The 27,477-nt window shown below is 39.7% G+C and overlaps 1 protein-coding gene across 1 annotated transcript in view; it reads right to left on the bottom strand.

Annotated features, from left to right (window-relative positions):
• The window catches only part of LOC114646669 (segment polarity protein dishevelled homolog DVL-3), a 39,144-nt gene that overhangs the window by 10,254 nt on the left and 1,413 nt on the right, over nt 1-27,477 (bottom strand). The window lies entirely within an intron of this gene.

The following is a 27,477-nucleotide window of genomic DNA, read 5'->3' as shown; positions in this document are numbered from 1 at the left end:
CAAACCCTAATGGGGGCAGTTGAAAGATGAAGATTATGAATATTCACAATGAGTGGGATTAATGAGAACATTTAATAAAAAAAAAGATTTGTAAAGAAAATAATAAAAATTGTAACATACATTGTACACTACATCGGGCTTGAGGCATTTCTTCAGTTAAAGAAGACACATGCCATGATCACACTTCTGCGACAAATCATATTTTTGTACCATTGATAACAGCAAAAAGATGATAAAGAAGCATCTTGTTATCTATTCAGGTATGTAGATTTGTTAGGACTTTTCAACCGTAAATATTAAAAATGGCATCATGACCTAAAAAGGGCACCATTTTAATGTACTTATCCTAAACCAAAAGGTTCAAAATGATAAATCTAACATTACAGTTGTCAAGTAAATTTTACCACCACTCTGATAAAGTTAAATTTGCATTTTTTTCCTCATTTTAGAACTGTGGATAAGCAATTATGAATAGTATTTAAAAGCAAATTACTCATGATGTGTAAAGCAAAACAAAAAATAAAAAAAATGCTGTAAAAAGGTCATTCAGAACCTTCCTGACCATGCTTATTTTTTCCATAAATCTCCAACCCCATGCAAAAGCGCTTTACTGTTAAGTATGGAATTATGAGTACAGTGGAACCTCGGGTTCACGAATGTCTCAGAACACGTACAAATCGGTTTACGACCAAAAAGTTTCCTAAACTTTTGCATCTGTTCATGACCACACACTCAGTATATGAACAAGCCAGTTTCCCTTTCGGTTTGTGCGCGCCGATGATTTCCGAACGTGTTCAGTCTCTCCCTGTGCATTCCCTGTGCAGCAAGTGAGCGAGCGAGCAAGCGAGTGAGAGAGAGAGAGAGAGAGAGACACACACACGTGCACGCGAGAGAGAGAGAGAGAGAGAGAGAGAGACACACACACTCACACGAGAGAGAGAGACTGGACGCATACGGCAGAGAAGGCAGTTAAAGAATGCACCGAGCTTGATTTTGTTTTCACTTCTGTTTACAGCGATCAGTTCGTAGCGTGCATTGTTGCAATGTTTCTTTTCTTGGTGGTTTATTAAATTACGGATTTTTCAAATGTTCATTTTTTCCCCTGTGCTTAAAACTCTTGCAGTGTCAAGTTTTCTCTGTTGTTCAAGGTTTTCTCCGTGTTAACAATGTTTTTACATTTAGTTTACTATTACGCTGTGCATTCTATGGTATAATTAACTATATTTGTGCTTAAAAATATATATATTTACATACAGTTTGTACGGTCTGGAACAGATTAATTGTATTTACATACAATCCTATGAGGGAAATTACTTCGGTTCACGACCAGAGTTTTGGAATGAATTATGTTCGTGAATCGAGGTTCCACTGTATCTAAATAGAGACAGAAAGTCAACCACTTAAAAACAAAATGATGTGGTCACAGACAGACAGAACATAATGGCATAGGTTCAGAAGTAAAAAAGCTGAAAACTGTGTTGGGACATTAAGTCACTATCAAGTCAGTGGCCCAGCATCAAGGCACGTTGTCTGTTTTGATCCCTTTTCTGGCAACAAAAGATAACACATTTATTTTCATGCATTACTCATCAACTGAAAGTAATTTCATTCTTCTCTCACTGCAAACTCCCCTCTTTCAAAATGGATTTTCTCTTAGGCCTACATTTTCTTATTTTATCATAATTTTTTAGTAATAATAAATGGTTGCATTATATGCAGCATTTGATCAATGACGAGTATGAAATCACAAAAAAAATTACTGAAGTTACAAAAGCTTATAAAGGGAAATATGTTATAAACTGTCTTTTCTCCCATAACTATTAATATTCATATAAAAAATACAGTATAATGTTAATGGTTTATGTAGAAGCTCTCTAATCAAAACAGACAAATGGCTTAATTTTTCACGTAAAGCAGGATCTTCTGGACCAGGAAGGCTGCATGGCTTGAAAGCATCATCTGATTACTAAGAAACTTTAATGTATAAGGTTGGTCACTTGTGTTAAAGCCAAACTTAACTTGCAAATGCAGAAGATAATCTCAATGGCACATTATGTTGTGCTGGTAGTTTATTAGATTCACCTTACACCTTTGCCCAAACTCAACATTCCAACATGTCGTGTGATAGCAGTGTGTCAAATAAAATAGGCAAACCAGCATTTTTACCACCAGTTAGTGTTCAACTGAACCTTGAAATGGGCAAAATGGTGTCTGGGCTTGTCAGTTCTAACATCTTAAAAGGATTTTCACATGTAACATTTTCAAGACTTGTGGAGAATGGTGTGAACAGTTATTTAAAAAAAAAAAACCTACCAGTGATGTACAATCCTCTGGATGAAAATAGCTTAAGGATTACAGGTTTAAAAAGGAGATTGGCTAATATCATACAAGCAAACAGGCAAGCCACAACCATGCAAATTGCATCCAGATTCAATATTGGTGTAATCTCAGAACACATTTTTCACACTTTGTCTTGAATGGGCTACAATTAGAGTAGCCATTTCTGGGTGTTGATACTGTCAATATAAAACAAGAAAGCATGTCCCCAGTAGGCACAGGGCCATTGAGGAGTGTAAAAAAGTTGCTTGGCTAGGCAAAGTCAGGTTGCCTTTTTCATCATACAAATGGAAGAATCCGAATTTGGTGCAAGCAACAAGAGTCCATAGAACACTAGAATATTAAGAAAATTCGAAGAGAACAAAACATTCAGCACAACAGGACTCACCAATCCTATCCACTTAATTTCTCCAAAATAACATCAACTCTAGTTTCGAAGCCCTATAAAGTCCTACTGTCTACTAAACTACTTGGTAACCAGTTCCACTTGTCTATGGTACTCTGTGCGAAGAAAAATGTTTGCGTGAAATTTATCCTTAACTTTCGAACTGTGTCTCCATGTTCAATTCATTTTAAAGCAACAGCCTGGATTAACTATACTAATTCCTTTAACAATTTTAAACACTTCAGTCATGTGACCTCTTAAATCTTTTTTTGCTTAAACTGAAAGGGTTCATCTCCTTTAGTCTTTCCTCATAACTCATCCTATGCAGGCCTGGAATGACCTGAATTTCTCTTGTCTGGACTTTGCTACTGACACACACTTTTTTTTGGCAGCTCAGAAGCCAAAACTACACACAGTACTCATGATAATGTGTAACCAGTACATTATAAAATGTAAGCATAACCTCCTTGGACTTGTACCCTACACATTGTGCTATACCTTACCTTCTGTAAGCCTTCTTAATGGCTTCTGTACACTGTCTAGAACTTGACAGTGATAAGTCCATTACAACTCCAAACTCCTTCTCATAATTAGTAATTTCAAGTTTCAGACCTCCCATTGTGTATTCAAGTCTAACACTTCTACATGCAATACCTTATAGTTGCTTATATTAAATTTCATCTGCCACAGATCCGCCCAAGTCTCTCTGTAATGATTCTACAGATTCGGCACCTTGTACCAGTGTAGACATTGAATGCCTTTTTTCAGTTGTGTCAAATATAGTAAATGAAAAGAAAAACAAATGCTGGTGAAAAGGCAGAAATGCATCTTCTTGTTAAGAAAAACCTGCCGTTGGTGCTTTTAAAGAAGCCAACCTTAGACCAATGTTACTGGCCTCATTGTACCTTTAGTTTTAGTTTTACTTAAAGTAATATATGTCTTATTATGGCACAAAGTATATGCATGCACTTTTTTGTTAATATACCCAATGCCATGATCTGTAATGGGATGGTGTCTTGATGTGCTTAAGTTACCCAGGATGTGTATGTTAAGCAGATTTTTGTACATGACCTGGAGTATTTTTTTCGATAGAGATGGGCCATATCTTGCTCTCCCACAGCCCCCCCCAGGAAGTACTGGTTGCCTATATCTATAGCAAAGAAGAGCATACAAGTCAGCAAGTTAATAAAAATAAGTTAATCTCTGTTTCACATGCTACTGATATACTTCTTTGATAATGCATAATACATTTTCAGCATAACTTAAAACATTCAAACCTGAAGTAAATAAAAAAAAAATATATCGGCCATCGGTATTGGCAAAGATGGACAAAAACATATTGGTTATTGGTATTGCCCAAAATTTCCATATCAGTGCATCACTAAAAAATACATCACAACACCACTAGAACAGAAGTGCTTTCCTAAAATATTCAAAAATAAACCACATTAGGATGTGTAAAAATTTCATTTCCAATTCTCCTGAATTATACAATATATGGGTGACACAGTAGTTAATACTGCCTCCTTTCAGCTCCAGAATTCAAGGTTTGAACCCCTAGGCCCAAGCACTACCTCTGTGCGTTTGCTGGTTTTCTTCCCACATTCCAAAAATATGCTTCCTAGGTTAACTCTTGGCCCAGTGCCCGAACTCCCTCGACTACGCTGCAACCTGCACTGGGGACAGTAATAGGTCCCTATGATTTCCACGATGCAGAAAACACAGAAGGAATCACGGAATTAACAGATAAAAACAGTAATTAGATTTAAAATCAGAAATGTACGGAATTTAGAGACTGAAAGGGTGACTATTACAAAACTTCCCAATAAATTAAAACAATTGAATAATCTGTAGTTCTATCATTCAGATACTATTTTCTAGTTTGTTGTTATTCAAGTGAACGCAATTCTTTGTAGAAATTCAGTCATGCCTCTATCGGTTTGTGTGCGTGTTTCTTGTATGTTTTGTCGTTAAAGGCACGCAAATCAGCTAGCTGCATGAGACAGAAATGTCAAAGTGAGCCGTATCAGAAACAATAACTACGTCGAAAAAACTAAGAAACACGAGCTTAACTGCAAAATTGAGAGCACAATAATATCCCAGTGACTTTTACAAATCTGGACAACAACTTTTTTTCAAGTTTTGCTAGCATCAAACCTAAACCTATCTCAAGAACACAGAGAAATTAACATCAAAAAAGTGTTCCCCTTCAGGTAACAATAAAGGAAACAACAAAATCGTCAGATGAAAGACGCCAGTTCGTGGAGGACTTTGTGGCCATGCAAGACAGACATACCGCTCAAAAAAATGACAAAGATGCGTTCTTTCTTTATTAAGCATTGTAAACAAATAGGTGCCCTGCCAAAAAATGAGAGCAGTCTTCGTCAAACTCATTTCCCCATGTCTTTGAATAACATATGGACGCTGTTCTTCAAAAGATTCGTGGCAGTAAAGTTTATGTTGTAGTTGATGAAACCACTGATAGCCAAGACCACCTATCACTATGTTAGTAAACATTTGGCTGTATGGCAATTCTTCTATGTAGGCAGTTTTAATTGTACATGAAATTAAATTTAACCAAAGAAAAATGTAATTAGTGAAAGGCACTGAATTTTAACAGGTTCCCTTTTAAAAATTAACAACAATGGTTTTGGATTTTATAAATGTTTTGCCTCGCAGTGACAAGGCACGCAAGGTCTACATTTGACTCTTCCGTTATAAACTCAGCACCAACAAACCTGGGCAGAAGAGCAGGCTTCTCCTCAGATGCAACGAGCCCTTAAAAGCAGGTCTCTATTTCTTTTTTTCTGTTTAATTCCCAGATTTAGAGTCTTGCAGATTAAATTGCTTTTGCTTTGTAATTAATTTTAAGATATGCAGTAGGTGAAGCTACAGATGTAATTATGCACGTTTTCAATCAGTAAACATTTAAAGGTTTACAGTTCATCCAGAAAGTATTCACAGCGCATCACTTTTTCCACCTTTTGTTATGTTACAGCCTTATTCCAAAATGGATTAAATTCATTTTTTTCCTCAGAATTCTGCACACAACACCCCATAATGACAACGTGAAAAAAGTTTACTTGAGGTTTTTGCAAATTTATTAAACATAAAAAAACTGAGAAATCACATGTACATAAGTATTCACTGCCTTTGCTCAATACTTTGTCGATGCACCTTTGGCAGCAATTACAGCCTCAAGTCTTGTTGAATATGATGCCACAAGCTTGGCACACCTATCCTTGGCCAGTTTCGCCCATTCCTCTTTGCAGCACCTCTCAAGCTCCATCAGGTTGGATGGGAAGCGTCGGTGCACAGCCATTTTAAGATCTCTCCAGATATGTTCAATCAGATTCAAGTCTGGGCTCTGGCTGGGCCATGCAAGGACATTCACAGAGTTGTCCTGAAGCCACTCCTTTGATATCTTGGCTGTGTGCTTAGGGTCGTTGTCCTGCTGAAAGATGAACCGTCGCCCCAGTCAGAGGTCAAGAGCGCTCTGGAGCAGGTTTTCATCCAGGATGTCTCTGTACATTGCTGCAGTCATCTTTCCCTTTATCCTGACTAGTCTCCCAGTTCCTGCCGCTGAAAAACATCCCCACAGCATGATGCTGCCACCACCATGCTTCACTGTAGGGATGGTGCCAGGTTTCCTCCAAACGTGACGCCTGGTATTCACACCAAAGAGTTCAATCTTTGCTTCATCAGACCAGAGAATTTTCTTTCTCATGGTCTTAGAGTCCTTCAGGTGCCTTTAGGCAAACTCCAGGCAGGCTGCCATGTGCCTTTTACTAAGGAATGGCTTCCGTCTGGCCACTCTACCATACAGGCCTGATTTTTTGGATTGCTGCAGAGATGGTTGTCCTTCTGGAAGGTTCTCCTCTCTCCACAGAGGACCTCTGGAGCTCTGACAGAGTGACCATCAGGTTCTTGGTCACCTCCCTGACTAAGGCCCTTCTCCCCCGATCGCTCAGTTTAGATGGCCGGCCAGCTCTAGGAAGAGTCCTGGTGGTTTCGAACTTCTTCCACTTACGGATGATGGAGGCCACTGTGCTCACTGGGACCTTCAAAGCAGCAGAAATTTTTCTGTAACCTTCCCTAGATATATGCCTCGAGACAATCCTGTCTCGGAGGTCTACAGACAATTCCTTTGACTTCATGCTTGGTTTGTGCTCTGACATGAACTGTCAACTGTGGGACCTTATATAGACAGGTGTGTGCCTTTCCAAATCATGTCCAGTCAACTGAATTTACCACAAGTGGACTCCAATTAAGCTGTAGAAACATCTCAAGGATGATCAGGGGAAACAGGATGCACCTGAGCTCAATTTCAAGCTTCACAGCAAAGGATGTGAATACTTATGTACATGTGCTTTCTCAATTTTTTCATTTTTAATAAATTTGCAAAAACCTCAAACTTTTTTCACGTTGGCATTATGGGGTGTTGTGTGTAGAATTCTGAGGAAAAAAAAATGAATTTAATCCATTTTGGAATAAGGCTGTAACATAACAAAATGTGGAAAAAGTGACGCGCTGTGAATACTTTCCGGATACACTGTAAGAATCTTTAGAAATAATTTACATAATTACAATTACTGGTACTGAAGTCCGGTATTTTTGGCAGATGTTATCTTTATGGAGAGCTGCAACTTTTCCACTTTCTCTCAGGCAGCATTTCAGTTCCTTCACAACAACCAGCTGAATCTTAATGACATGTTAGCAGTGGTTACAGACAATGCATCATTCTGTCTGATAGCATTCCAGGAAGTTTTAAAAGGGGTTATGCCTAACAGTGTGCATTCAACCCACTTGTGTCATGTCATAAGTTTGAGGGGAGAGACCTGGCAGCACTATAAATACTTTAGTGAGGCTGTATCACTAGTGATGTGGGTAAAGTCTGCCTTCAAGAAGCCTGCCAGGAACCCCACAAGGCAGGCAACACCAGGAGGAAAAGCTGCTTCGAATCAGTAGAGTACCTCGCTGAACATATTTACCTCTACAAAAAGTTTTTTCTGGCCAAAAACATCAGCTCAAGCTGTAACAAATATCCTAGACCCTAAAAGTGAAGTTAACCTTTATCTCAAAAGGATACATCAAACTAGTAACAGCTATTACAATTCTGTAGGGCACTCACTGTCCTACTGCAGTCTCAGCATATAGCATCATGGAAGATCTGGGCTCCTTCCTGATGAATGGAACTGCAAAATAAGGTTTAGTTGTGCTAGTGTGCTGTTTCATTAAAAGGAATGTAAAGTGCCATTTCATTATTAGTTTTGTTGTAGCTGTTGTTACTTACAGTAAAAAAAAAATCTGAATTAAGGAAAAATAAAATGGTAAAAACCAAAAAAAAAAAAAAAAACTGAATTTGTGAAAAAATAAAATGGATTCCATAGGGCCCTAGTAACAGGTGGGGAGTTTGACTGGGGTGGTACACCTATCAAATTGTAACACAGATGTCCTAAGGTGAGCTCAGGGAGGAAAGAACCCTCCTGTGGAGCAGAAGGGCAAAAGCTCTCATTGCCTGCATGTACTTCTCTGCTCAAACTAAACATCTACAGTATTGTTCTGTTGTTCTGAGATGATTCCATGGTAAAGTACAGCTGAAATACCTTCAGTTTTCTTCTTGTAATCCACAAGAAATAACAAAACTGACAAAATTGACAGATGTATAGTATGTGCATAGTGTAATATTCTGGCCAGCCAGGTTATGACGGCAGAGAGGAGAAGCAAGCTTTTGGGAATATGCCTCTACAGCAGTGGACGGCAAGATTTAGTGAACAGCAAACAGTAACATATGCACAGGTTTTTCGGGTATATACCACTATGCAATAAATAAAAAAAAAAAAACCGGCCTACCTGGTTCAAAGGGTTAAAAAACAAATTATACAACAATTTGTACTTGGTGTATGCGATAGTCATTTACTACATCCCACACAGAATAAGCTGCGATGCAATGAGTATACAGTATTTGATGTATCCCCCACCTCTTATCCTCATGAGTGATGGCATCCAAGGATTCTCTGTGGCACTTTCCGAATCAAATTCAAGCGAGTTAATATGTCTATATTCTAAAACATATTAAAGCTGTAGAACCTATAATTCTAACATGCCATAGGAGGAAAAAAGCATAAATTAAAGAAAAAAAACAAAATAATGGAGTGTTGAGGAGCTGTGAAATGTTGTAGCAAGACACTGAAGGAGCTGAAGCCTCAAAGAACTAGATGGGGAAAAAAAAAAAAGGTAACTTGTGAATATGACACTGACAGGTCTGGTATTTTTTAAAGCACCTGTTTTTATGTATATTTTTGCTTACAAATGTAAGTGCTATAAATGTGGCACGAGTGCAGATGATCTTGGAAGTCCTAATGCTTTCATTAGCATTTACTGGAAAACAGTAGTTCAACAACAAGTATTTCCAGTAAAGATAATAAAAAACCTGGAGGTAACATGCTAACAAGAATGCAGGCACACTTCCAAATAATAACTTTGAAAGGCAAAACATTCATAGTTAGCTATGAGTACTTTCAAATACTATAAAGCTGCCAAATGTTGATGTCGGCACAGCTGACAAGATAGTGAAACAGCTGGAGATTCTACATCAGTACACGTGATCTACAGGCAAAAGAGTTTGCCCACTAATGTTGATGAAACAGGACAGGCTACGCAAGTTGTGACCTTTAATGTCTGGACCTTTTAAGAAATGGTGCAGCATGTTAGACTGCAGTTCTTGTAACAGCCCCTTTTACATGTACAACCATGGATAACCATCATAGAAATTAACTGGGTTTTGGGCATTGAGGCATGAAACTCATCCCAGATCAGGGGACTGCAGAAAAGGTCCTCAACCATGGACCATATTTTGTTAAAATCCATATTACTAAACGAGAATGGTAAACCGGATATGGACGCAGGGACATGCCCATGGACACAAAGCCCCCCCCCCTTCCCCCACAACAGAGCAAAACGGGAGAAACTACGAACCGTCAGAGTAGGAAACAAAGTAAAACGTCATAAAGAGGATAAAGAACAGGGACAAACACTTGAAGAGCAGGTTACAGAACAAAGCCCCCCCTCCCCAGAGTACAACGACAGAGACTACGAACCGTCTGACATGCCGCAAGCGGGATAAAGCGAGGTCAGAAATAAAACACAGAGTAGGAAACAAAGTAAAACTTCATAAAGGGATTAAAGAACGGGGACGAACACATGGAGAGCGGGTTACAGACGATGAAAACTGGAATGCAACAGCTACAAAAAAACCGAGGCACGAAACACATACACACCGAAATACAGAATATAAAGGCAGAAACAACGACAGTTAAACGTCCACACCACACAGCGGATGCCGACCCTGAAGGTTCAGGCGCCTACATCGGGTGTCAGAACGCCCAGTGAAGTACAAAAGGCAAATGCGCCTACACAGCATGGTAAGAACCAACATAATACAGAATGCGCAGGCGTGGCCGCCATATTGTGAGTGGCACTAATATGTAGATCTAATGAACGTGGACTCCTACAACGCGCATCTCAAACTGCATAAGCAAAGCAGGCACGGGTTCAACACGACACAGCTCGAGTGTCCGAGATACAAACACGCGCCTGCCTGGATATAAATTAATGATCGCAAGTGCGTACAACGTGCGTCTCAAATGACGCAAACCAAGCAGAGACTCCACCAAAAAGAAACAGCTCGACTAAACGACATAAGAAGTGACACGGGAAACACTACAGAGTCCGCAGTGCTCCACAATGCACCGCATAATAGTTCGGAAAGAGCTTCGTATTAACAGTGGAGAGACCCACAGTGACACGGGCGAACGCTCCGTATTAAACATACATCATCCTCACACATCCAAACTATACGGCATAGGTGAATCACATTACAGTTATGCATTATTAACAGTACGATAAACATCACAGTATCGCAAACAAATGAAAATCACTCGAAAAAGGGAAAATATAATCACCACGGACCAGGTGTCATTATAACAAAAGCAGAATAAAGCGAGGTCACAAATGAAAGACAGAGTAGAAAGCAAAGTTAAACGTCATAAACAGGTGAAACGAGTGGACCAAACACATGGACAGCAGGTTACAGATAATGAAGACCGGAATTCAAAAGCTTCAAAAACAAGAGCTCGACTGACCGAAATACAAACTGAAACGGGAAACACTACGGGGTCCGCAGTACTCCACTATGCACCGCATAATGGTACGGACGGGGCTCCATATTGACAGTGGAGAGCCCCAGAGTGACACGGGCGAGCTCTCCGTATTAAACGTGCGTCATCCTCACACGTGGCTGCCCAGCTGGCACGGGTTCAAAACGCCAGGGGTAGGCGAGCGAAGCGAGCAGGGGGCGAAGCCCCCTTGTGAAAATACATTGGTAAACAGCAATGGTCAAGTGTTGCATTCATTCTATTTATTAATTTATTGTACAAAATGCCCAATATTTATGAATAGTATTAGTGATAAGAAATAAAAATAATAGAATAAAATATGAAGCAGTAAGGACAAAAAACATTAGTGCTACTTCACAATTCTGATTCCAAAATGCTACAAGAAGTTCAGTTTCTACCACAAGAGGTCCACTCATTTCTCATCTTCACCACACCCACACAAGTACACCACTATTTGTAATAGGAGAACTCCATGGATATGAAGTAACTGCTGCATACCAGTATCTCAGTAGTAACAAGACTCAACAGTTTAATCCATGGTTTGGATGGCCAGGCTTTCCCTTACTTCGGGATCCATCCATTTCCACTTTTTCAATAGCTATCATTAAAAAACACACACCATACACTTCTGCCATCTGATGCAGGTACTGTATTTATATACATCAAAAAATGGCTCTGCCATTTTAAAAATAGAGATGAAAAATAAAAATGAAAATATTACACAAAGGGCTTAGTGTGCATCGATAGACGTATTATAATTTTCTATAGTGCCTTTTTAGCCTTTTTAGTTAGGTAGGCTGTTTCCATAGTTAAAAACAACCACTTCATCAGTAACTAACCCAACTATCCTCCACACTGGATTAGTTTAATTTTTTTTTTTTTTACAGCATCTCTTGACGGAGGGCAAACCAAAAATTATACTGAACTACACTGGCTTGATGAACTTCTTAGAACGATACAATGCTTTGTCTTGTACAGTAATCTCACAAATACCAAGAATACACTCCTCAAATAAAGTACAGACTGACTGAAAATGGTATTTGTACAACCTCCAGTTTCTATGAAATAGGATAATAAACCACTAATCTTTGAATGCTTAATGCTAAACACGGAAACATGCAGATGATGGTACTTTAGCTAAGACACAAGCTATACATGAAATTTATATTACATTACATAACATTTTCATATTAGTCCACTTCATGGCTTTAGGGATCCAGAGCCTAACCTGGCAGCATCACACACAAGGAATGAGCCCAAGGCAAATGTCAATCACAGGGCACATTCACACACATATACAAACACATTCATATCCTTTACCACAGCATTTAAAGGATATATGAGAATTAAGAAAAGAAAAAAGTACAACAACATTGTACAGAATTAGTAGCATATACAAGTATAATAAAATAGGTTTCACTGGACAAAAAGCATAAAAGTAGGCAGGCATTGTGAAAAAAGTCAGCTCACATTTACATTTACACTTACAACAATAGATCTAAACACCACATCTAACTCAGATATGCAGTTAAATATTCTTTTGCCAAGTAATCCCACTATTCCAGCATATGAATATTAATTTACAAGACTGGATTAACATGCTTGACAAATTTCTCTCACAAGTGTACAAAGTCCTAAGAAAATCACAGTCTAGATAACCTTCACAAGTTAATGTTTGTAACATGTTGTATACTCCACATACTCCATCCATCCCGCTATATCCTAACACAGGGTCTCAGGGGTCTGCTGGAGCCAATCCCAGCCAACACAGGGCGCAAGGCAGGAACAAACCTAGGGCAGGGCACACACACACACACTATATTTATATATTATATATATATATATATATATATATATATATATATATATATATATATATATATATATATATATATACACACACACACTAGGGACAATTTAGGATCGCCAATGCACCTAACCACACACATGGGGAGAACATGCACATTCCCAGGAAGCGAACCCAGGTCTCCTAACTGCGAGGCATCAGCGCTACCACTGCATCACCTGCCCCAATTCACATACGATATTCTGAAAATATCTACTCACATTATAGCACTGCATTTTGTAGGATGTAATGGAACATATAGTTTTACAGTAGAGGCAATGTCCTTTATCATTAACACTGATAATGTCAAAATATAGCTCCTTCATATCTAAAAAAAAGTCTGTCAGGGCTGTACAGAATGAAGTGCTTCTCTTTGGTGATAAAATGAAAGACTGAAGGCTTATCCACTATTGACGGAAAGTCAGACATCAGGAGCTGTTCCCCCCCAAACACCATATATTAGGCAGCCCATCAAATTCAACAGCCAATAGACAGATAACACAAAAAATGAGTTAGTGTATTTCCATGTAAGGCACCAATCAGAAAGAAAAGTAATTTATAAATGAATGCAAATATTTTTACAAGAGAGCTACAATGATATGTTAAAGTTGTTGTTTTCCTCTCCTTGCTTGTCAACTGCCCAAATTTCAATATTAACAACTTTCACATTTTCATGATTTGTTTATTAAAAGCTGCTTCTATTTTGCTTTTGTGTGTTCATTTATGAAAAAAGTTTTACTATTTACAAATTTATCATTACTGCAATATAAATGTAAATACAGTATGTGTTAGCGCTCTGAGAATGAACTTGGTGATGACTGCTACACAAAAATAAACTGAATTTACCACAGAATAGACACCAGATATGACTAACACTCAAAGAACTTTTGAAGCAATACTGCATGTTCACAGCTTTCACGTAATGTGTTTCATCTCATTTTAAAAAGAGCAATTTTACAGGATTTTAATGCACTAACATTTGAATTGTGACTATACAGTATATCATTTTACAATCACTGTGTCTTGGTGGCTGCCCATCAGCCAATCAATCTATCCTCAAAATTTTTTATTAGAATACATTAGACAATGTATTTCACTGTAGTTTACAAAAACAAAATTTTAAAAACGTGTTTTCTCTACTGGAGTTCTTGGACTACTCATTCGCTGGTGGCTCTATTTTACTTGAAATTATTTTTGCAGGCTTAATTTGCATGCAGGTCAAAGTAAGTGCAAACACAAGACATCCATTTGGCAAGATCTAATTTTGAGTAGGGCTGATTCTACAATTAAATGGAGCTGTGGATATGATGAGATGCCACCCAAGTCTTACTCTCCAGAACTAACCCCATCAGATTACCACAATTTAATCAATCTGAAGCCCTATCTATCTCCAAAGGATATGTTATTCCAAAGATGAAGATGTCCAATCACCTGCACAAGCATGAAAAAAATGCTTTATGTTATTGCAGATGAGATAAATTATTTTATTAAATGTTACAATATGTATAGTTGTGTACTCTCTAAACAGGTCAGGTTCAGAACGTTTCCATCTCACCTTATAATGGAAAGAGTAAACCCCTTTACACCATGAGGGCATTTTTCAGCAATCTCCACCTGAGGGGATGTACCCCAAAATAAAACCTTATTATTCATAAAGCAGGACAGTCAGTTTTTCACTAAAAACTGACAGATAACTTCTCAAATGTTATAGAATCTGTGTTTGTGTCAACTTTAATCTTTCCTTTGCTTATAAATTGCTGCTAAACTTGGGGAAAAAAAAATAAGCACTCACATTAATTTTTTCAAACATTTGTTATCTGATACAGTATATCTCACATACAAGTAATGTCAGGTCAGTGTCTTCACCTTTAAGGTGTTTCCAGACATGTCAAATGTATCTGTTTAAAGTGTCATGTTGATAACACAAAGAAATAAATAGTTACAGCATTTGGTACCATGGGTCCCCCTCCCCTGTCCAAAACCTCTCCAAATGGGTATCCTGAGAACAGTTTTCACCTAAGGAAGGAACACACATAAAGCTTTATCGTTCCATAAATAAAAGAAGGACAGTCAATCTTTCACTGGAATCTGATGGAATTTTCCAAATGTGATTAAGTTTGATACAAAACCAAAATTCTAGAATTCCTATATTTAGAAACTGCTGCTAAACTAGGAAAAAACTAGACGCTTATTTAATTTTTTTTATTTTTGTAGTGTGCTACAGTATATTTCCATGTACCAGTAATGACACTAAGACAACACAGTGACAACTATACACACACACAAAGATAAAAGTTTGCTTATACACGTAAAAATAAAAAAAGTATTTGCTTATACATATACACATATAAATAAAAACTGTATTGCTCACATATACATACACACATACAAATAAACCCAAAATAGTTATGTAAAAAATAAAAACGCCTTTGTGTAGATAGACAATTTCATGTAACACTAATAAACCGAGATGAAGATATACTGTATATATATATAATTATAATGAATTATGAAATGTACATTATGGCTGCTTAAAGGTGCCATTGTCAATATAACATTAAAACCAATCAAAACTAAACTCTACATTAGCGGAGGATTGGTTCCTGGACCCACTTACAGATAACAAAGACTGGTTCCTTAGCTTGTGTGTTGCTGGATGGACTCACTTTGATTGCCTTGGGGAGGGGGAAGTGGTTTAAGGAAGTCTGATTTCAGCTTAATTTTCTGGTTAGTGATTGATCAGTCATGTTTGTTTTAGAAAATTAGAACAAATCTAGATGAAAACAGGCCATTCAGCCCAACAAAGCTCGCCAGTCATATCAACTTAATTCTTCTAAAATAACATCAAGTCTAGTTTTGAAAGTCCCTAATGTCCTACTGTCTACCACACTACTTGGTAGCTTACTCCATGTGTCTATGGTTCTCTGTGTAAAGTAAAATGTACCCTTAACAAGTTTCCTACTGTTCTCCTGTGTTCTTGATGAACTCATTTTGAAGTATCAGTCTCAATACAGTATAATCATTCCCTTCATAACTTAAAGCACATCATGTCTCCTCTTCATCTTCTTTTGTTAAACTGTAGTACTAGGGTGTTGTACCGTGTTAGCCATTATGAAAGTAGAGAAAAGCCAAGCAAAATGACACCTTTTATTGGCTAACTAAAAAGATTACAATATGCAAGCTTTCGAGGCAACTCAGGCCCCTTCTTCAGGCAAGATGTAATACAGAGACTGGAGTTCCCTATCGCACTCTAGGACAAATAGGGAACTCCAGTCTCTGTATTACATCTTGCCTGAAGAAGGGGCCTGAGTTGCCTCGAAAGCTTGCATATTGTAATCTTTTTAGTTAGCCAATAAAAGGTGTCATTTTGCTTGGCTTTTCTCTACATTTGTTAAACTGAAAAGGGTCAGCTCTTTTAATCTTTCCTCATAACTCATCCTCAGTAGCCCTGGAATAAGCCTAGCTGATCTAAATGTCTCGATGCATGCTCAATAATCCAGGTAAGGAAATCTTAGAAATTTGATTCTGTTCATCTGGACAAAGTTTTTAAGTGGGAGAAATATTTCGAGACTTATCCAAGTCTCTTCCTCAGTCTCAATTGACTGCAGGATTCCAACGGGGGACATTTGAAAGTGGATGTGTACCGTAAACCCACACATACGGACCAGTATCTAAGGTTTGACTCTCACCATCCACTAGAGCACAAACTAGGTGTCATTAGGACTCTACAACACAGAGCTAACACCATTCCCACAGACTCAGAGGCCAGGGAAGCAGAAGAACACCACGTTAAAAAAGCCCTGAGTAAATGTGGATATCCCAGCTGGTCCTTTGTCAAAGCAGGGAGGACACCTAAAGAACGCTCCAAGCGATTCATGAGAGAGGAAGGACATCCACTGCCTAAGCGAAAACCCTTAGTGATCCCGTATGTGTCAGGAGTATCGGAACAGCTGAGGCGCATTTTCTCGAAACACCGGGTCTCAGTGGCTTTCAAACCCCAAAACACGCTACGCCAAAGATTGGTCCATCCCAAGGATCGGGTCCCACGGCACAAACAGAGTAACATAGTTTACGCAGTTAAGTGCCAGGAGGAGTGCCGTGAATTGTACATCGGGGAAACCAAGCAGCAACTGGCTAAGCGCATGTCACAACACAGAAGAGCTTCCTCGTCAGGCCAGGACTCCGCAGTCTATTTACATCTACAGGATAGTGGTCACTCCTTTAAAGATGAAGAGGTGCACATCCTGGACAGGGAGGAGCGCTGGTTTGAGAGAGGAATCAAGGAGGCCATTTACGTGAAAAAGGAACGCCCATCTCTGAACAGAGGAGGGGGCCTAAGGGTACATCTGTCGCCATCTTACAATGCTGTGATTGCAGCCATTCCTCAACCCTCTATGAATGGTTCACACGTCTACTAATCAGTGGACAATTTGCATATCACTGATCAACTGGCCCTTTGTCAATGGTGCTAGTCTCTGTGATTAAGCAAAGGTACTGTTTATAAGGTTGGGGAATCCTGCAGTCAATTGAGACTGAGGAAGAGACTTGGATAAGTCTCGAAATATTTCTCCCACTTAAAAACTTTGTCCAGATGAACAGAATCAAATTTCTAGGATAGCTGATCTAAACTTAAGTGTCTTTATGTTCCAGAATGTGTGTATGTCTTCTGTGTTTTGTTTAAGAGCTGCAGTACTGCTGGAAGTGCAAAGATACAAATTGCTTCCTAAATTGGCAATTGGTAGTAATCAGAAGTCGTGATAGGGTAGGTGAGCAAGAAAGAGCTTTCATTTTATAAAAGCAGTGATTACTGGAGAACAGGGTCGATCAGTTTACAGAGTACAGCAAGGGTGCTTTGTGTGAGCTGAGCTAGACAACTGAAGAACAGTGTCAGTTGGCTGCCATATAAGAACTGTAAATTCACTCCTATGAGCCATTAAACTCATCTCCTATGGCAGAAAGGTACAGCAGGGTATGCCTACAGATCATTTCATTCACATAGATTCAGAACAGTGCTCAGCATACGTCTAATTCAAATTTCTCTTTCCGGAACTTTCTGGATTTTTTTTTTTTTTTTAAATATTTTTGATCAGAGGATGGTTGAACTTGTGGATGTGAATGGCCAACCATATATAATTGAAGATTATTCCTCTAAAGCATTTTGAATGCATTCCTAGAACAATTCTAATTTTTGTTCTTTGATAAAATAAAAGCCCCAACCAAAAATGGGTTTTGATATTTTTGTTCCCTAAACTGAAATCAAAATGCACTACTGGTTGGTGTCCAGTAAAAGGTGCAGAATAGAAAGCACTCAATTATTTTAAGACTCCACTAACCAACCCTACCAAATAATCTTTAATCTCCACAGTTTCTTCCCCATCTACAGATTCACAATTCCAAAGCTCATCTGATGACAGTCCACCCCCATCTCATAACCACCTTCTCATGTCTCCTCTTTTCAAGTACTAATGTACAGAATTAATTCCCAAGGTCATCTTAATATGCATCATTGATCATAATCTTTAAACCATATCCAGAATTCCATATTTCCTTCTTATACTTACAATCTGGCATTTCCATATTCAAATTTCTCTCCATTAAAACATTGACGCTGGTTATAAAAATATATTCATGTCTTTGTGTTTTATTTTTGGAACTGACAATGCAACCTCTGCAGGAACTACCTGGACCCTTTACAGTTTTCACCATTGGAGAAAACTGCAGTAACATTTAAACAATGCCTATAAATAGTGACAGTGTTTGTCATAACCTGCCATTGCATTTGCATACTCCAATAAAATATGGAGTATGCAAAAAACTCTTGGTGCAATTTACTACCAACCGGATAAATTTCTACAATTAATTATTTGCTCTCTTCCATATATTTTTTTTGTTCTTTTTATTTTGCCTTATACAATTTCTCGTATTAGGAATTTGTTAGTTTTCGCATACCCCTTGGGGACAGAGCGCAGGGTCAGCCATTGTACAGCACCCCTGGAGCAATTGAAGGTTAAGGGCCTCGCTCAAGGGCCCAGCAGAGTAGGATCTCTTTTGGCAGTGAAGGGGATTCAAACCTTCGGAATACCAGCGCAGATCCTTAACCTCAGAGCCATCACTTCGCATATTGAATCTATCACAGCAAATACTTCAATGATACAATCCATATACAGTAATCCCTCCTCCATCGCGGGGGTTGCGTTCCAGAGCCACCCGCGAAATAAGAAAATCCGCGAAGTAGAAACCATATGTTTATATGGTTATTTTTATATTGTCATGCTTGGGTCACAGATTTGCGCAGAAACACAGGAGGTTGTAGAGAGACAGGAACGTTATTCAAACACTGCAAACAAACATTTGTCTCTTTTTCAAAAGTTTAAACTGTGCTCCATGACAAGACAGAGATGACAGTTCCATCTCACAATTAAAAGAATGCAAACATATCTTCCTCTTCAAAGGAGTGCTTGTCAGGAGCACAGAATGTCACATAGATAGAGAAAAGCAAACAAATCAATAGGGCTGTTTGCTTTTAAGTATGCGAAGCACCGCGGCACAAAGCTGTTGAAGGCGGCAGCTCACACCCCCTCCGTCAGGAGCAGACAAAGAGAGAGAGAGACAGAGTTTGTTTTTCAATCAAAAATCAATACGTGCCCTTCAAGCTTTTAAGTATGCGAAGCACCTTGCTGCATGTCGTTTCAGGAAGTAGCTGCACAAAAGATAGCAACGTGAAGATAATCTTTCAGCATTTTTAGACGAGCGTTCGTATCGTCTAGGTGTGCGAACAGCCCCCCTGCTCACACCCCCTACGTCAGGATCATAGATAGTCAGCGCAAGAGAGAGAGAAAAGTAAGTTGGGTAGCTTCTCAGCCATCTGCCAATAGCGTCCCTTGTATGAAATCAACTGGGCAAACCAACTGAGGAAGCATGTACCAGAAATTAAAAGACCCATTGTCCGCAGAAATCCGCGAACCAGCAAAAAATCTGCGATATATATTTAAATATGCTTACATATAAAATCCGCGATGGAGTGAAGCCGCGAAAGGCGAAGCGCGATATAGCGAGGGATCACTGTAAATATATAGAGCCTTTCTATGCTCCAATTATTTACTAGCACATTAGAACTGAGTATCTTAAGTCAAAAGGCTGAACAGATACTGTACAAACTATAGCAAAAACAGTTTAGCTTCATTAAGCAAAACATTAACAACTTTAAAGTATGCGAGTTTCAACATAAGTAAAGAAAAATATTCCAGTTAAATAACTAGCAGGTACATGCAATAGATACAATAATTTATTTTTAATCATGGATTCATGTGAAATCATACTTCACAAGGTGTTGTTCAAGAGCAAAAAAAAAACCTACTTTCAGGTGAGGTTCAAATCAGAAATTTTAGGATGCTTTCCTGGGATGATTTATTTTTCCCCATCCATAATTGTTTTGTAAAACTCTATTCTGGTGAACTCCTACATTGATGAGAGGATCAAATCAGAACATATACACAGGTTTTCTAATTCAGTAGATTTGCCCCACATGCTACTACTTCTTTGTTTTTTGGCTGCTCCCGTTAGATGTCGCCACAGAGGATTGTCCGTTTCCATATTTTATTGTCCTTTGCAACTTGCTCTGTTACACCACCACCTGCATGTGTTCTCTCACCACATCCATAAACCTCCTCTTAGGCCTTCCTCTGTCCCTAGCATCCTTCTCCCAATTTACAGAGCATCTCTCTCCTGCACATATCCAAACCAACATCTCACCTCTCAGACTTAGTCTGCAAACAGTCCAACATGAGCCGACTCTCTAATGTACTTGTTCCTAATTCTTTCCATCCTCATCACACCCAATGCAAATGTTAACATCTTAACATCATTAACTCTGCCACCACAAGCTCTGTCTCCTGTTTGTTTTGTCAGTCACTCCCCGTTACTCTGTACTATTGATCCCAGGTATTAAAACTCATCCACCTTCACCAACTCTACTCCCTATATCCTCACCACTCCTATGACCTTCCTCTCATTTACACATGTGTTCTGTCTTGGTCCAACAGACCTTCATTTATCTCCTCTCAAGGGCGTATCTCCAGCTCTCCTCAGTCTCCTCAACCTGGTCTCTACTCTCATTACAGATCACAATATCATCCACAAACATCTTAGTCCACGGGACTCCTGTCTAATCTCATCTGTCAACCTGTCCATCACCATTGCAAATAAGAAAGGGCTCAGTGCTGATCCCTGGTGTAAGCCCACCTCCTACAGAAGACCTCAACACTATCACACTTCTCTCGTACATATCCTTTACAACTCTTACATACTTCTCTGCCACTCCCAACTTTAATACAATACCACAACTCTTGGTATTCTGTCATATGCTTTCTCAAAGTCCAATAAAGACGCAATGCAACTCCCTCTGGCCTTCTCAATACTTTTTCATCAACACCATCAGAGCAAATACCAGTACACTTCTTCTACACTCCTCAGGTATCCTCTCACTTTCTAAGATTGCATTAAACAATTTGGTTAAAAACTCCACTGCCCCATTGAACACCTCCATGCTTCCACAGGTATGTCATCTGGACCAAAGGCCTTCCCATTCTTCATTCTCTTTATAGCTGTCCATACTTCCTCCTTGCTAACCCATTGCACTTCCTGGTTCATTATCTCCACATCATCCAACCTTCTCTCTCATTGTCTTCATTCATCAGCCTCTACAAGTACAAGTAAGCCCGCGATTCGCTAGCGAATCAGAAATCCAAGAATGGCAATCAGTTTCTGTTCCGTCCGATATTTGGATGGATGACATATCATGAAGGGTGGGTGCGTCTGGGGAAATGTCATTTAATTCAATAAGCATATCTGTACTAAAGCGGTTTCATTTTGTGGAGACGTGATTCTGTTGCCGTTGCTGACACCGACTGCTGGCAGAATGGAGCACAGCAAGTTTAGTTTACAGGTAGTGGTGTTTGTGTGCCAGCCACTGAGTCGGGGAAGCCGCTGGGTTTGAGTCTGTGACCGTTATGTGATCTATATTACTGGCACAGTGGATTAGAGCAAGTGTAGTGAAGAGGTTGTGTTGTTTGGGCGCCACCTATTGACTCTGGGAAGCCGCTGCGTTTGACTCTGGGGCATGCGCCACGGCGAAATATGCACCTCGGTGGGAAGCCGCTGCGTGATGAAATATCAGTGAGGGTATATGCGGTGGTGTGGGCGGTCGCGTCCGGGCGGCTGTACAACCTGGCGTGCACGCTTTACCTTAGGTGTAGTTCACAGGTCGTTGGCATGGTAAAGTTTCCATTTATTTCACTAACCCTATTTGAACTAAAGCGGTTTCTTTGTGTGGGTGCCTTCGTTCACTGTTTGTATCCATGACTGTACATGTTGTGTTGTCTGGGCGCCACCTACTGACTCTGGGAAGCCGCCGCGTTTGACTCTGGGGCGGGCGCCATGGCGCAGCACGTTGTGTTATTTGGGCGCCGCCTACTGACTCTGGGAAGCCGCTGCGTTTGACTCTGGGGGCGGGCGCCAAGGCCACAGTGCTGCGTGCGTTTGACTCTGGACTCTGGGGTGGGCGCCAAGGCCGCAGTGCGCATGCGCCTCGGTGCGTCCGCCGTGCATAAATTAACTGTGGTTTAGTAAGATAGATTCTTTCCATCTATTCAACACATACAAAGTAGCTTAAACTCATCTGAATATTTTTTTAGCTTCAGAAAAAGTGACACTTCTAATTTCAGAGAGAGCTGAAAGCCACCTCCAGGAACGGTAGATGGAGTAGTGACGATAGTCATATTCACAGCAACCTTTGTCAAAAAAAATGTTTGTTACTTTGTAGTCATTTTCAGTGTGGCATACCTAAATCCCATTTGAACTAGACATTGCCCTGAGCCAAGGATAACTCTCTTTTCCTTCCATGAGCCACACCACAAGAAAGGTTAAAGTTTAGTTGTTTTATTGCTGTATGTCATAAAGATAATGGGTTTCTGTTTTGGCAGTGTACCACAGAAATCAGGCAAACATTAAAACTTTAGTGGTAAGAAATCCAAATTCTAGTGCTGTCCGACAATTTTAAAAAAATTCAAGGTTTGCCGCTGTTATTTATGATTAACTACATTTTTCCAGTTTTGCTTATGTCTTTTAAGTTTAAGAAAACAGAACATTCATTTTAATGGTAAAGAAAACAAAAAAACTAAATTGTAATTCAAATGAAACTGAACTTTTAAGTTGTTTTATCTCAACCAGTAGCAAAATAAAATGTCAAATGTAAAAGATATGCAAACAAGATTTGCCTATGGAATTTTCAAGTAACTGAAAGCTGTGAGAATGAAGAGCAGAATCATCTCCCTTCTCTTAGCAACCTGAAAACATTTCTTTAATGGATTAGACTAGGCAGTACTATTGTTTAGCACTCCATTTTCAGAGGTCAAATTTGCCCAGAGGCCATTCAGATTTAACATGCGCAAAAATAATTCAGGCAACAATGAACAACTCATGTGCATAAAAACTGTCAATTATATGAAGAAATGCAAAATAGACAAAATGAATGCTAATTAAGAAAAAAAAAATACTGTAAACAGCCTTTTGAAGCCTGCACTTCTATCAGGTGAGCATTACAAAATTTAACAGATTGAGTAATCAGACTCATTCTAATTTGTCTAATTTTTTTTTCATTGCTGAACATTCAGGTTTGAGATAAAAATGCAGAAGACAACAAAACATTTAAGCAATCATGCAACATTTGATAACTTTCAAGTCAAGTCAAGTTGGGGTGCATGCATTGGTACAGTGCATTGCCGCACCCACTACACAACGAAACAACTTGGGATCCCGGTTTGCAACCCCCCAGGCAGATACACAGTCCAGTCCTACCCTCTGGGAATGACCCTCTATTGCCGCAGCCAGGTGTTATGTTGGTGACCCCTTGGTCTGGTCCAGCCACTCGGGTCCCTAACAATGAGGATCTTACGAGCTGGATCACCCTCTGGGAAACGTGCCACATGGTCGTAGTGCTGTAACTGACGCTCCCTCACAATGCAGGTAATGTGCCTCATTGAGGACTCCATGAGTAACCGCTCATTCGACACAAAGTCAAACCAACAGTACCCAAGGATTTTCCGGAGAGACACAGTACCAAAGGAGTCCAGTCTTCGTCTCAGGTCACTGGATAGCATCCATGTCTCATAACCATATAGCAAGACAGGAAGCACCAGGATTCTAAAGACTTGGGCCTTCGTCCTTTTGCACAGATATTAGGAGCATCACACACCCCTTTCCAGCGACCTCATGACCCCCCATGCTCTCCCAATCTGTCTACTGACTTCATAGGAAGAGTCACCAGAGACATGAATGTCACTGTCAAGGTAAGTAAACCTCTCAACAAGGTCAACACTCTCTCCGCAAACAGACACACTACTGATGGCTGTGCCCAAGAGGTCATTAAAGGCCTGGATCTTGGTTTTAATCCAGGACACTCGCAAGCCCAGACACTCAGACTCCTCGTTCAGTCTCTCGAGCTCCTCGATCAGAGCCTCCATTGACTCTGAGAAGATCACAGCATCGTCAGCAAAGTCAAGATCTGTGAACTTTGAAAGGATCTAAATATTTTTGTAAGGTACAGCATCTCACCAGAAGGATGGATCAAAAGGCTAATGTCAGAACGTATCAGAATTTGTATTGGTTAGTCTTCTTATCCAACTCTATCCACTGACCACAATGAAGATAGTAAGGAAGAGATGTAAGACCCACTGTGAAATAGAACAGACTGAGTAGGTGTTAGATTTGCACTTGAGGTTATACATATCTCCAGTGCCAATTAGACAGGTGATAAATGGAGAATAAAAAAATGAAGCCCGGGGCAAAAAATACACAAAGTCCAACCTCTTTTAAACCAAATGCCACCTGTGAGCCATGTCCTTGTCAAACTGCCATGGATCAAGACTGGGTGAGCCGAAGGTATGTGAATACCAAGAAATACTAGGGACCACGTGTTATTCCCCCTACAGCTGCACACAGTAATGGAAATCTCAAGTTCAGCTATCTGTGTGGCCCACTGAACAGAAAGGAAACAGAAACCTTCCCGAGAGGATGCTCCTAGAACAGCTGACGCAGCAGCTGCTCATTTCACACCCACAAGCTTCTCGTGAGGTCACACAGAGACCATCATCCTGAGCAAAGCAGCGGGTGCTGCCCCTGGCAGCCGGAAGATTTCATGTAAGGAACACCGGAAGCAATTGAACACTCTCAGCTCCAAAGCCTTGTACAGATCCAATCCTGGAAAAAATGAACAACATACACACACACAAATATTTATTGTTCAATGCTCCATGCTGCCCCAGGCAGAGTTCAACATTTCTGCTTTTATTTTACTTGCTGCAGGTGGTTTTCTTCCATCCTGTCTGTGCACTGCACACATCATAATCGTTTGCGGATTTCCCAGTACACACTAATGTGTTTCACATGTGCCTCTAACTGACTTCAGCTTGGATTCAAGATGCCAATCACTTCCAAGCCCACATTCCAATTACACCACCCCCAACTGGGGCCCAATGCTGTCAACCATTTACGAGGATCAGAAAGAAAGCTAGCAAAAAGGGCTGCACCATCTGACAGGAGTTCAGTGTAAAACCAGTACACTGAAAGTTATAATGCCACCACAGCACTGTAGAATGCAGTAGCCAAAGCACTTTAAATTTGTGCACCTTATCTGTGTAATATCTCTTTACCGCTACATAACAAAAATGTAAAATAACCCTGGGACTTTTGCATCCAAATGTAAAAAGAAATGCCAGTTATGAAAAACAATCCTGGCTTACCAATTGTATGCTTCAACAGTTCCTGAATGAAGTGGCACAACAGGGCAAAACTAAATTCACTTAGCCCTGTTGGTCCTGAATAAGCAGGTACAACCAGACATTGGTAATCTTAACCCACAGCTTGTTTTGCTCATCCTGAGACAGTTGGCACAGCTGGTCTGCTCATTTGCCATTCTTGAGGGGGTGGGGAGTAGAAAGCTTTCTGAAAGCAGATGATTGTAGGCACAAATAGAGACAGTTTCCCGCAAAATTGATGCATATATATATATATATATATTATATATATACATACACACACACACACTGTTCACTTTAGGCGCCATCCACTTGATAACTATAAAAGTCTGCAACATTCAACAGGTCCTGCAGGCCCAGGCAGATGGCCACTACTAAACAGCACAGCCAGACCATATCCAAACACTCAATGACGTACAGAACGGTAAACATCCAGTCCATTTCAGAGGCCAGACAAACAGCAGACAGCTGAGGGAGCCCAAGAGGGATGTTAGACCTTGTCAAGCAACAGGTGCTACAGCACAGTAGCCAAGCGGTTGGCCCCGGAGAGCTTTTTCAGACACTCTCCAATGCACTGAATAGAGCAGCAGGAAGTGAAGGGGCTCAAACATGGTGACACAGAAGCCCAAGCCCCTTCATCACTGAGAAAATTTGCACAGGGGGCTTCACCTCTTTGTCTTCACCATCTGCACTGCTGCCAGAACAGTTCAAGTGAATGCATTTAAAGGATATCCTTTCCTCTTCTGGATGCCCCTCATTATCACGTCTTGTTAAAACTCAATGACAATGGCAAGCTTGAACTGTTACTTCACCCTTATTTCAGTACAGACATAATCTTCAACTGTTTGCTCACTGTCATTCCTCTTCCCTGCTTAGATGGGTACATTGTATGTATGGATGGATGGATGGATGGATGGATGGATGGATACTTTATTAATCCCAATGGGAAATTCACATTTTCCAGCAGCAGCATACTGATACAATAAATAGTATTAAATTAAACAATGATATATTACAACATGCTAGTACTTCCTGTAATCCACATTTGTGCTAATGCTTTCTGTGAACAGCACAAGTATAAGGAGTACACTGAGAGATTACATTGTGCAAGGGGAAGGCCTAAAAGGAAAACCAAAAAAGTATCCAGTGAACACCAAGAACACAAATGAACATTCTATCAGGACCTTCATTTGCACAATACTCAACAGTAATGACTTTACCAAGAATAAACAATCAATCAATCAACACAATTAACTTACAACATTCCTAACTCTGCACATCACACTAAATTGACTTCTGAAATCTATCCATTTTCATACTACTTCACTTACACGTTTGCCAGGCATATCCCAGCAACACGGAGCAAAACACTGAAAAAAATGTAATCACTCACATTGGTTTTTTTGGTAACTCTGAATTGGCACAAACAAACACACATTTTAGGATGGGAGGTGACTTGAGGAACAAATGGAGAACATGCAAACTCCACAAAGACTAAAACTGTAGCACGGATTTAAATCCAGCATCCTTAGACCAGGAAGAGCTGCCCACAATTTTCTAGTGTACCTAGATAATAAAGGCCCTGGGTCACTGCAGAACAACTTATAAGTTTCATTTGTGGTTGTTTCTTATTCTGCCCCTCCCTTCTTTTCATTCAACCATTTATTTTGTAAACCTACTTAATCCAATCTTAAGACTGCAACAAGTACTTCATTTTCTGTTCCCAAACATCAATTTTGACTCTAGAAATTCCAAACAAATGCATTAGCAACATATTGTCATGAGAATGTTAAAAAGGGGTTCCTCTCACTTGAGAGTCAAGCTTTATGTTCAGGTCTGTCCTCCTTTCTAGAGCTCTCACAACCAGTGGCTTTTTTTTCCCTCTCTCTCTCTCTGGTTTCACACTTCTCTGGATGAGGT

The sequence above is a fragment of the Erpetoichthys calabaricus genome, chromosome 2 (assembly GCF_900747795.2).
Source record: "Erpetoichthys calabaricus chromosome 2, fErpCal1.3, whole genome shotgun sequence".
Lineage (NCBI taxonomy): Eukaryota > Metazoa > Chordata > Cladistia > Polypteriformes > Polypteridae > Erpetoichthys > Erpetoichthys calabaricus.
The sequence above is the reverse complement of the archived record's forward strand: the minus strand, read 5'-3'. Positions and strand labels throughout refer to the sequence as shown.